Consider the following 10562-nt stretch of genomic DNA (forward strand, 5'->3'; position numbering starts at 1 on the left):
AACCACAAGATCGTCATTGTGTTGGGGTTATTTTGTCTGTTCTCCAAAATTATCAGGTTAGTATACAGCAACAGCCAAAAATCCCCCAGAAAGCAAACACCAAGCACATTATTATTACAATAAAATAGTGTCTAATGAGTGCATCTGGAGGAGACTGAATTTTTAGTCTCTTTCTCCTCAGACTTTGTGTCCAGCTGAACTCCTGGCTTATGTGAAAAAGTCTTGATATATTTAGTTTCCATGTAGTGAGTGCTGGCACAACTTCCTTAATATATCACTGCCTAGATTGGGTTCTTTAATATTTCCCCATGCAAGTACAACTGAATAGTACAGATAACTTCCTTCCTATTCTTACTTGCAATCACCAGCCCTTTGGCCTGAGCAGAAAAAAATCAGGAACTTAAACTGATAAAGGAAGCATATTATCGTATAATCATATCTGTTCCCTCTCTCCTCCTTTTTTATCATCAAGTATAGTTAATCAAGTATATTTAATGCTGTAAAGTGCACAAGTCTGAAGACAGCCTCTGCAGTGAGCTCCTTACCCAAGGCACCCTCTCTCTCTGCTTGATTTCAGTAAGAACTTTTACATTATCTGTGAAGTTATGGAAATATATCCTAGATGAATCATGAGGTGAGCACAAAAGTGATTGGAAAATCCCTGAAAAGAAAGTACCCTTACAATGGTTCAGAACTGTGTCGGATGGAAGAGAATATTGAGTGGCACTGATTAACCATCAGAAGAGAAGGATGCATTGAAAGGTGGTCCCCAGGATAGAATGTGGGTCTTTGGTTATTCAGTATTTTCAGTCACCTGGATGATGAATATAGACAAACTTCACTGCATTTGCAGAAGATGCTGGGTCAGGAGAAACTATAGAGGGTAGGAAAGAAATTCAAAGTGACCTAAATACATTGGACAAAAAATATTAGAATGCGGTTAAAGATTAAGTGCAAGTTTCATACACAGGCAGAATAAAACAGTGAAATGGAGTAGTGGCATCACTGATTAAATACCTGATCTTCAGTAAATGAACCAGGGCTTGCATGCAGAAGACCAACTCGCAGTGTCACACACCAAAAGCTTAAATCTAATTCTGAAATGTATAAAACACGCGAAGAAACCCCTTGTTCTGTTCTGGGACAATGAAGCCATGGATAGGGTGCTGTGCCTAGTTGTGGGCACTACAGGTTGACAAAAACATGGAGAAGCAGAAGACAGTTCAAAGGAAAGCAGTGAGAATGACAAGATAGTCTAGAAAACCTCTTCTAAAAGAAGAGGCTGAATACCTTGAGGCTGTCTGAGGAACGATGACAGAGAACAGGACTAGCTAAGAGCCTTAGCAGTGGTAGTGATGGAGTTGATCTAGACATGGACTAGATGACCCCTCAAGTCTTCTTCCAGCACTACAGTCTAGAGGCTGGTAAGGATTGTGCTCTTCCTCCTTTTTAGACTTGTAGCCCAGCAAGCTGCAACCAGTGCAAACACCTGAGCTGACTGTCTAGGCTCCCTTTATCAACAAAGAAGACAAGTAGGGCAGGGCTGTAACTTAAAAATTATTTAAATAAGCCAGATATCCTTTTCAGAGGCGTCAGAAATAGGGGGAGATGAACCTGATCTCCACCAAGTTTTAAATGACAAACTGTTACATTATATGACTCCCATCCCAACTTTCGCCCTTATATTACTAAGTGAGCTTCCAATGGTTGAAGACCACCATTAAAAATCTTTCTGTTGCCTGTCATAAGGCACCTTTCTACATCTTCTTTAGCTTCATGGGCTGGGTAGAGGCTTCTGTTTTGGAAGGCACTGAATGCTGGTTCAGTGAAGGCACAGTTGATCTTGGTTGTATGAATTTTGTTGAGTCAGCTCTGAATTTACCACCTCATAGGAAGTTGATGTAGATGTTCCAAGAACTCAGGCTAATTTCTCTACCACAGAAATTAGAGCAAACTGTTGAATTTCGGTTCTTAGATCTTAATCTACCTCCTTCCCTGGGAGTCAAAAAAGAGCTTCTGAACTGTACAGATTTTGAAGATTCCTTATAGAAATGCAAAAAAAAAGAAAAACTAAATGCAAATACTGCTCTTGGGAAATATTTTAAAAAATCCTCAAACCTGAAAAAACTTGGAAGTTTCTAGATCTAACCACTAACCAAGAAATGTTAGTGTTCAAGTGAGAAAATTGGTCTGGTACTCAGGCAAAAAGTACAGAGTACAAAAATGAAAACCTGAATGTAGAAAGTTCGGGATGCATTTTTCTTCAGCCAGGCTAAAGAAACAGAAAATAATAAGAGTTTCTCCTTCTTGAGCATAAATTATTAAAGCTGACCCTTTTATTCAGTGCAGAATAAGGGTTCATGCCTTGGTTTCTTTGCCCCTAATGAGGCTCAGGACTTTCTCCAACATCTTTTTGATGAGTCTCAAAGCCTCTTCTCACAGCATCAAGAACAATCCTTCAAATTATTGCCGGAGTAACTCAGGCTTTGTTACAAAAGTTAGACCTCATGATTGAGCACATCATTTCAAAATCATGATTTCCTGTGATTGCTGTAAGATTTTCTCTGTAGGCCAATTTTCTAATGTACATTCAGCTGTTCTCAAATACTGCAGTGACACCAGTGTTCAAGAGGTTGTAGATGAAGGTAAACTAAAATGGGACAATTAAGCATTGCCCTGAATATCAAGGAAGCACATTTGAAGACAGAAAATTATGGTTCAGATATTAAATGAACAGATAACTGGTGGGTATCCTTTTCCCTGTGTTAGATCTCCATGGTCCATTTTGTTGCTGTTACTCTAGTACCATTTTCATGGATTGAGCACTACTTGTGCAGTGGAGAAGGATAGGATTGGAATGGAGATTTTGGGATTAACAAATCGTAGAATTATAGAACCACAGAATGGTTTGGGTTGGAAGGGACCTGAAAGATCATCCAGTTCCAATCCTCCTGCCATGGATGGAGATGCCTTCCACTAGAACAGGCTCCTCAAAGCCCCATCCAACCTGGCCTTGAACACTTCCAGGGATGGGGAATCAACAGTCTCTCTGGGAAACCTGTTCCAGTGCCTCCCCACCCTCACAGTAAAGAATTTCTTCCTGATATCTAATCTGACTCTACCCTCCTTCAGTTTAAGGCCATTCCCCCTTGTCCTATCCCTCCATGCCCTCATGAAAAGTCCCTCTCCAGCCTTCTTGTAAGCTCCCTTTAGATACTGGAAGGCTGCTCTAAGGTCTCCCTGACCATGAGATGATGGATGTTTGAGGTGCAAAGCTCTGAGTAACTCAATAAGCCTGTGGAGGATTTCATAGCACTCCATGTCTTTGTCCTGAGGAAGTTTAACTGCTGAGACAAGAAGAGAATTTAGGATCAACAAGGTGTTTTTCACCTTTTCTCACTTAATATTAGGTGTTGGTGTAGACACAGACTTCTGAGCTGGTCACCTGCCCTCACAGTCAATGAAGAGCAGTAGGAGCAGCTCTGATGACCTATTTTAGGTGTCTGCATTGGGGTGAGATGAACTCCACTGTGAAGTGTCTGCTTCTCTGCACTGGCTACAAACAAGCAGAGCACCCAAATGTTGCAGATGTCACCAAACCTCCCACCTGTTTTTCAACTGTCTCAAACAAACTCCATCTGCTATAATTAGGAGCAAAAATTACCCTGTGTTGCCCTTGGTGTCTGTAACAGTCTCTCAGGGCTTAGGGACCTTGGCAGAAATAACCTATCTACCATCAGATTTATCCCCTTCCCTCAGATGAGCTAGATATTTGTCCAGTGTCCTGGATCCAGACCCTGTTTCCAACCCCACCATCCCTCTGCCTCTTGTGGTGTCGTGCACAGGTTATAAATGCTGGAGCACAGCAGGTTTGGGGCTGAGCTCTGGGCAACTTCATTCTTGAAGGGTAATGTGATTAAAGCAGAAAGCAATGAACTGCAGATGGCAAATCTGTAGTGTGGAAAGGTCCAAGATGTCCACACCAGTCCTAACACTTGTGCTGTTCAGGGCTTTGCTGATCAGTGCCTCTCTGGTGCATGGGAGAAGAAGGAAGGAGGAAGGTGACCTTAGACAGGATCAAGCTGACTGTAAAACATGTTAATGAAATTCAGGAGTTATTTCCATAAAGCAGTTTATATTTCATGCCCTGTAGCTGTTCTTCCAAGAAAACAGCAGCTGTTTATCAGGCTGTTCAACACAGGTACACTCACCCCAAGGAAGTTCCCCTCTGATCCCCATGAATTGAACTGTCCACACTTTGCAGCCAGACCTCATTTCACCATCTGCATCCATCCAGCCAAGGGAGCTGCCCAGTGACTGGCTTTGCAGGTTGCAGAGGAATCACTTGTGTGGGGCAAATAGCCTCAAACTTTCTCCCAGAGGTCAGGAACAACAGGAACAAAATTCATTACAACTCGAGAGCATTCAGTGCTGAAAAAAGGTCCTCACCCCAAAATGCTGAGCTCAGACAGTGAGTGCAATCAGCTTTGAATTTGATTGTTTTTACCAACTGCACAGGAGATGTGCAAATTTTGCTGGAGATCACCTTCATCCAGCAGAATCTCATCATGTGTGGGACGATCTTGTGCCTTGAAAGGGAATAGTGACACTCAGTGCAGGCAGGAAATCAGATGAAAAAAACAACGTGTGGGATCTTTTCTCTCTCTTCTGGATGTACATGCAGCCTCTTCACTATTGATGCCTCTGATAATCACAGTTCAGCCCTTCTGAAGTCCTGCCTACTTTGATCACTGCACGTTGATAACCAAAGAGAGCCCTATAGGAGAGTATAGTCCTGTGAAAAAAGCATTAAACAGTCTTACAATTTTAGGCTCTGCCCTAAGTGGAATGGTCCCAACTCCTAAAATCCTTTATTTCTAATTCCAGAGATCAGCATTTCCTCATCTGGAGGGTTTCACTAGCAACTGTATCTTACTTTTAATATAGGAAATTAGTAATTAAGTGAGAATATTTGGAGTAGAGGGGTTCACATGGCCTCATGTCACACACAGAGCCTGATGTCACATGTGTTGAAGCAGTAAAGAGAGGACTATTTCCAGGGCTGATTTACTTCCTATCAGCCAGACTCTAACTGCCCCTCACTCAGGTGCCCTCATGACCATCTTCATTATATCTTTCACCTGCATTGTACAAAGAGTAGCACTCAAAAAACATCTCATTAGCCGTTTTCATGGTGAGCAAATGGAAAACCTGAAATATTTGATGTGACTAATAAAAGCCATACACTGAGCCTCCTCAATTTGGAGTGTTTTGTCAGGTCATTTAAAATTAGAAGTGGAAAGCACTCCAGATGCTACACCAGATATGTGCAGCTCCAATGCTACAAAAAGAATAGACGGAAAATAATATAAAAATATAATTTGTAGCAGAATGATAGTATCTACCTGCTTGGCTGTTTAGGGTTAAAAGAGTATCCACCAAGATGATTATTTCTGTGTCATCTCTCTTCAGTGGGATAAAGAAGATTCAAAAATTAAATCTTTGCACAAAGACATTAATTGCATCTGTATTAATGGAAACTGGGTTGGCATTCTGGTTGCTGTGGCATCCCAAGAGGTCATGCACAGCCAAACCTCAGCTTCTCGTGGTCCCCAAAAAGTGACATTGTCAGAGCTGAGCTGCTGGTACTGACTCATCGTCACAAGCATTGCCATGGACTCCCCATGGTGTCACAGCCTGGGTCTGCCCTTGGAATGCTTCATCCCACCAACATCCAGCTCCAACATAGGGCTTTAAAATGAGAAATCATAACCAACAAATGTAGCTGGGAAACCAGATGAGTGGATCTGCTGCAAAAGGCAACAAGCATCAGAAGAATGAGCCCAGAGGAGATAGCTAAGCACCTCATCCTAGTTTTGGCTCTTTCTGTAACTCCAAATGTAGCTTGGGGAAGTCACTTCCTTGCCTTTCTCCTTGCCCTACACCTGTAAGCTCTTGATAACAACAAATTCCTGATAAAAATATTCATTTTAACTGCAGAGACGTCTCTGTGTTCTGTTGCTTGATGCCATGCAGTCTTTGAGCAAAGACAGGACTTTAACAGTCTTAGAATCACAGAATGGTTTCTGTTTGAAGGGACCTTAAAGATCATCCAGTTTCAACCTCCCTGCCATGGGCAGGGGCACCTTCTACTATCCCAGATTGCTCCAACCTGGCTTTGAACACTTCCAGGGATGGGGCAGCCACGGCAGCCCTGGAAAACCTATTCCAGGGCCTCACCACCCTCACATGGAAGAATTTCTTTGCACTATCCCTTCTAACCCTGCCCTCTGGCAGTGGGAAGCCATTCCCCCTCGTCCTGTCACTCCAGGCCCTTGTCCAAAGTCCCTCTCCAGCTCTCTTGGGGACCCTTTAGGCCCTGGAAGGGGCTCTAAGGTCTCCTCAGAGCCTTCTCTAGTCCAGGCCAAAGGATCATTCAAGGTATCTCCTCCAAATTCTGAATAGCTAGAAAACAACAGAGCACAAGCTTAGTCAAAATGTTTCTACCTTATCTTTAAAAAGAGAGAGAGAAGAGCTTCATTTGTTTTTGCTTCAGGAAGCTCTCTGCACCAACGGAGAAGAAAGTCCCTTTCTAAAATAACAAGAAATTCATTAGCACTTCTTGTACTTTTTTAAGGTCACCATTACAGATATTTTTGATAGCACATCCTTTTACGCACATGTGGTCTGCTCTGATGGTGGAGATAATGCTGTTTACCTGAAGAGCAGGTTTGGGTTGGGTTTTTTTAATGTCTTCCTTGTTTTTCAGGAACAGAAGGATGGGCAATGCTATTGGAAAGAGAGTAGAAGGAAAAACAAGGCACATGGTGAACATTGTCATATTTAAAAAGTTGAAAGCTCAGTGTTCAATTTTCACCATTTGCCTTCCATGACACAATGATCTGATCCATGGTGGGATCAGATAGTAAGGACTTTAAGGGACTCTGTCTCTGGCTACACTGCTTTTTTTTTAAGAAACAGAAGAGTTGACAGGCTGGGCAAGATTACCCATCAGTGTAGTTCGGTATCAGGACCTTTTCAATAATAAGGAGAATATCTGAAGGAAGACACAAAAAATCCTACCTAAACAAATGCAAAATAATCAGCTTTTGTCCTTAACCTTGTATTAACTTCTAGTTATTGGGTTGTTCTATAATATATAAAAGTTTTTTTTCTCTTTTATGAGATGTATACTCTGAATAAACACACAGCTCTTTGTTTCTTACTCCAGCAGTATCTTGTGAATTGCAAAGTTACCAAAAACCTCAAGGCACACAATGATTTTTTTTTTTCTTATAACGTGAAAAACTATGAACAAGAGTAAGTCCTGGGATATAAAATGGAATATGGAAAGTGTCCCAGCACATTTGGAAAGTGCTGTTCCAGGGACTGTTTTCCAGAGACATGCCACACACGTCACACACAGAGCCTGTGCTCGAAAATGTGCTGGGCATCTCAGTTTTAGAGAGCTAAAACTGGATGAGATTAATTATATTATAATTGTATAAGACATCATAGCTGATCTTAATTGTCCATATATCCAATATACACGGTCCTCTTATGAGATGGAAAGTGTAATTTTGAAACAGCTGTAAAATGCTGCCTGGGTCTGAATTCTAAACCAGAGTCGTATCACTTAGACCAGACTGGTCAAGGATGAGGATGTTCCAGTGTACCTGTCTCTGTTTGCACCACAAACTTTTGTGGCAGAGACAGTCTTGAAGGGCTGATGTGTAAGTCCTCCAGGACTACCCTAAACCAGGAGTCCTTCATTCAACAGATTCTGAACATCACAGCTTTTTTTTAGCTTCAAAAATTCACCTGGAATATCAATGCCATTGGACACGCTTGAGGGCCAAAGATGCTGCACACAAACCACGTGGGAAGGAATCCATAGAAAAAGACAGATGAGACCGTGCCCCAGCACAAAAGGCTGTATATGTGGAAAATAAGCTGAACTTCTGTTTAAGAGCTGGCAGTCCCTAATGGAGGAGCAGAATTCCTTTTGCAAATTTACCCAGTGATCAGAGCACTTGGTCGGTAATCCAGAGCAAGCCTGGATGGTAAATCTTCTCCTTCATCTGCCTGGAGAAATATAGCAAGTAACAAAGCCATAGAAATGGTCACAGACTCATCAAATAATTTGGACTGGAAAGATAAAGCTGGTTATGAGATCCCACCTGGATTTAATCAGTTGGGTCTTGCAAGCCTCCAAGAATGGAGACTGCACAACCTCTCTGGTCAACCTGGTACTGTCTGTGAACACCTCAGTGTCCATAAATGTGTTATTAACACCAAACAGTTCTATTTATGCCAGGAGTGTTGTGATGGCCACCATGACAGGACAGCAGAGAATTGTCTTTGAACCCAAAACTCTTAGATTCATCTGTTTTGGGCTGAAAACAGTTGTTCAGGAGAATTTGATAGAAATCTGCAGCAAGCGGAAGAATAACCTTCCCTGTCTGTGAATCATCAGTACAAATGCATTTCCATAGTGGTGTCACATGGCTTGGTAATAACCCACAGTTCTTAGAATTTAACCTCAAATCAGAATTTTATTTCAGTCCAAAAAATGTACCTGTAAATTTGGACAGAGCTTTCATTAACACATTTCAACGGATGGTGAAAATTGTTGCCTGAGATTCCTTTTCTTTTTGAGTACTCAAGTTGCTTTCATGGACAGAGAATAGATGACCAGAATCCTTCAAACAGGCTCAAGTTGGGATCTTAAACCCATAGGAAATGCTTTAAAGTCACTATTAAACCTGCAACAGGCTGAAGCAATATTTTAGGAAGGGGATAAATGATTCTAAAAGGGAACCAGCCCTTCTAAATTTAACCAATAGTCTTTCCCAGCATAAAATCTTCAAACCTGCAGAAAAGTCAAATAGCAAAGGATCTCCACTGTAACACTTAACACCACTCAACCTTTAAGAAAAAATAGAAGCTACTGAAATTGTTGGAAAAAAATAGTTCAGCCAATGTTTGGCTCCAATAGGAGTGAACTAAAGGGAAAATGGTAATGTTGAAATGGAAGTGCTCACTGCAGGCATGCACAGTAATGATTGGGAAGGAAGACAAGCCAGACTGTAAAGCTGATTTTCTCCTTCTCTTCCAAATCCTCCCTTGCTGTTTGCCTTGGTTTCCAAAATCTGTTATTAGTTCTAAAGCTGATGACCAGTGTAATGGAGGCTTAATGTTCCCCTGTCCCCTCTCATTTCCATAAAATCACAGAATCATGGAATATCTCAAGTTGGAAGGGACACATAAGGGTCATCAAGTCCAACTCCCAGCAAAGGTTCCACCCCAGAGGGTGATTGGGCACTGGAACAGGCTCCCCAGGCAAGTGGCCGTGGCACCAAGACTGACAGAGTCCAAGGAGCATTTGGACAATGCTCTCAGGTACATGGTGGGATTCTTGGGGTGGTCCTGTGCAGGGCCAGGAGTTGGACTTGATGATCCTTGTGGGTCCCTTTTAACACAGATTTCCGGGATTCTAGAAAGACAAACCTCCTGAAATCCCCCCAATTTACTGATACCCCAGACAGTGAGATTTTCAGCCTGTAGGAAACCTGCATTTTTGGCACAAAGACTCACTTTATGGCTAACACAGGAGGGTTCTGAATAACTTCTTATCCAAATCCTTCCTCTAGCAGAGCAGCACAACCATTTTTTTATCTCTCAGTGATGGCAGACATCCCATCTGTACTGAGTCTAGTCATGTGTAATATTTACACTGTTACGTTTTCACACATTTTCTCAGTTCTTCAAACTAGCTTGAGACAGTGAAAGTAGGACAAAATGGCCATTTCCTCATTTACAGCATTTTTTTTCCCATTGTTGACCAAACAAAAACACTCTACTGTGCAGTGTCAATAGAAATGGAGTTTCCTTTAGTTGTGATCAAATATATTGAAATATGTGTGTTGGAAACTTCATCTGTGATGAAATGCTTCTGTTCTGATTTCTTAATCATTTCTTACTCATTTCTTACTCATTTTAGTTATGGAACTCAGCCAAGTATGAAACTAGGTAGAAATGTGAAATAAGTAATGTAAGTGAAAAAAACCCCACAATTTTTGGGGGGTTTGGGTTATTCTATATATGGCAAAGAGACAAAGTTTCCGTCATTGCTTTCATAGTCACATTTTCAGCTATTCCCTTAGCAGAAGAATGGATATTTCAAATGCCTTTCTAACTATTTTCAATTCTTTCAGATTGCTACTTCATGGAGTAGCTTTTCAAGCCAGCAAACTTAAGTCAATCTTCCGAAGCCAGGTTGAATTTTCCCCTGGCATTTCCTCTTCATATTTCATTTTTGCCACGTGGGCAAAGCTGAGAAGATCATTGGGAAGAAGACAATGATAATCAAGCAAGTATTTTTGGGGGGGGGGGGGGGGGGGAAGAAGCAAATAAAGTGCTCTCATCAGTCCTGATATTTTGCTTTTGTGCCACATTGTGGTCCCCACCATTTCCCACCTGTGGGAGTGCGAGCTGCTCTGTTCTCCTGATGCTCAGAGGTTTTGAGGGGTGGTTTCCCGCAACCACGATTGCCACCGCAA

The sequence above is a fragment of the Chiroxiphia lanceolata genome, chromosome 5, assembly GCF_009829145.1.
Source record: "Chiroxiphia lanceolata isolate bChiLan1 chromosome 5, bChiLan1.pri, whole genome shotgun sequence".
In the NCBI taxonomy this organism is placed as follows: domain Eukaryota; kingdom Metazoa; phylum Chordata; class Aves; order Passeriformes; family Pipridae; genus Chiroxiphia; species Chiroxiphia lanceolata.